Here is a 2,483-nt window from a genome sequence, read left to right on the forward strand (position 1 = left end):
ATTATGTCACCACATCGATTTAAGTATAGTATTAGTACATAGTGCAAAAAACTAGGCCAAGTGCCGTCATTCACTTTATGTTTCGCGCACTATAGAAGCCATAATGATGTTAAGGAAAAGAGCGTTGGGGAAATAGAATTTCAGCATGCCCGCTCCTTTGTTCATGCGGCAGATAAGCTGCTGCCAAATCTGTCTGGCAGTAGCTTATTCTCCTACTGAAAAAAGGGCTAATTGTGTACATATGGGTGGTGGGGATTGGAGCAATAGCTGCCAGTATGAGCATCTGTCCAATGGTTTTCTAAAATAGATGGGGCACTATACAGTAACAATGGGTCTCTTCTGAGAAATTGCAGAGGAAGTACAGTTGCAATCATTATTAATCATCTCATATTATAAAATAGGTTTATTAGTAAACTTTACAAACTTTTTGCAATAAACCAATCGAACGAAAACAAAGTAAATTTCTCAACAACTAATATTGCAAGTGGTTTCCCTAAATTCAACACAAAATGCCACTTTTATTGACTCCTGCAATCTCAGAATCCCCCAAAAGAGCACACATTTCCTGTGTTGCTGTCTCATGCCCAGTAAGGGTACCGTCACACAGTGGCACTTTTGTCACTACGACGGTATGATCCGTGACGTTCCAGCGATATCGTTACGATATCGCTGTGTCTGACACGCAGCAGCGATCAGGGACCCTGCTGAGAATCGTACGTCGTAGCACATCGTTTGGAACTTTCTTTCGTCACTTGATCTCCCGCTGTCATCGCTGGATCGGTGTGTGTGACACCGATCGAGCGATGCGTTCGCTTGTAACCAGGGTAAACATCGGGTTACTAAGCGCACGGCCGCGCTTAGTAACCCGATGTTTACCCTGGTTACCAGCGTAAAAAAAAACCAAGCACTACATACTTACATTCCGGTGTCCGTCAGGTCCCTTGCCGTCTGCTTCCCGCACTCACTGACTGCCGGCCGTAAAGTGAAAGCAGAGCACAGCGGTGACTCACCGCTGTGCTGGTGCTTTCACTTTACGGCCGGCAGTCAGTGAGTGCGGGAAGCAGACGGCAAGGGACCTGACGGACACCGGAATGGGTTAGTATGTACTGTTTGTTTTTTTATGCTGGTAACCAGGGTAAACATCGGGTTACTAAGCGCGGCCCTGCGCTTAGTAACCCGATGTTTACCCTGGTTACCCGGGGACTTCGGCATCGTTGGTCGCTGGAGAGCTGTCTGTGTGACAGCTCTCCAGCGACCACACTACGACTTACCAACGATCACGGCCAGGTCGTATCGCTGGTCGTGATCGTTGGTAAATCGTATAGTGTGACGGTACCCTTACGGATACAGTTTGAATTCACATGTACAAATTTTAAGGAATACCGATTAAATTACTCGGAGATGGCAGAAATAGGAAGTTGTCTCAGGCTGCACAAAATTCCTGATAAGGCAAGTGGTCAAAAATTCTCTAGTGACTGCAGAAACCTGTAGCAAGATTTAGTGGCATCAGGCACTGAGATTTCAATTTGCACAGTAAGGAGCATACTGAAGGTTTCTATGCTTGAACTACAGTACAGTACATCTTTACAGTACATCTCTACATCTCAAAAAACACACAAAAAAGTCATGCCAATGTGCTCAAAACCATGTAAATAAAACAAAGAATTTTGGGGATTTTGTTGTGTGAAGAGACAACACATTACTTTTTTCAGGCATATGGACTGATGGCATCTCTGGAGAAGGAGGAATAAAGCATATGCTGAAAGCAACACCCTGTCTACAGTGAAGCATGACTGTGACTCAGTGATGCCTACAGTGAAACATGGCAGTAGCTTGGTGATGCCTACAGTGAGGCATGATGGTGACTCAGTGATGTCTACAGTGAAACATGGCAGTGGCTCAGTAATGCTTACAATGAAGCATGGTGGTGGCTTGGTGATGCTTACAATGAAGCATGGTCAAACCGCTGCATGACCAGCTCTTCCCTCGCCTATTGTATTCTCATCCATCCCTTGTAGATTGTGAGCCTTCACGGGCAGGGTCCTCTCTCCTCCTGTACCAGTTATATATATATATATATATAATATTAGCACACAGAAACACCAGAGATAACTCAAATAAAATATGTAAAATGATAAAAATATTAAAATTATTGGCTCCTCATGGTGCTCTGTGAATATTGGTGACCACCACCACTAAGTAGAGAAAAGAATCAACCACCCTATGGATTGCCAGAGAAGCCACACACAATACATCTGTACGCAGAACAGGACATACACAGTTATTAGTACCCAAGTATCCACATAAATAGTCCCCAAATGAATAAATGACAACAACAATCAATTTAATATAACTCAAAACAGTGTGCCTCACTTCACCGCATATTGCCTGTATTCATTTACTCATAAAGTGCAATGTGCCAAAAGCCTGCAGCCGGTAAGGCATGTGCAAAAACCCCCTGATGAAGGAAATCATCCAAAATG

The sequence above is a fragment of the Ranitomeya imitator genome, chromosome 6 (assembly GCF_032444005.1).
Source record: "Ranitomeya imitator isolate aRanImi1 chromosome 6, aRanImi1.pri, whole genome shotgun sequence".
Taxonomy (NCBI): Eukaryota; Metazoa; Chordata; class Amphibia; order Anura; family Dendrobatidae; genus Ranitomeya; species Ranitomeya imitator.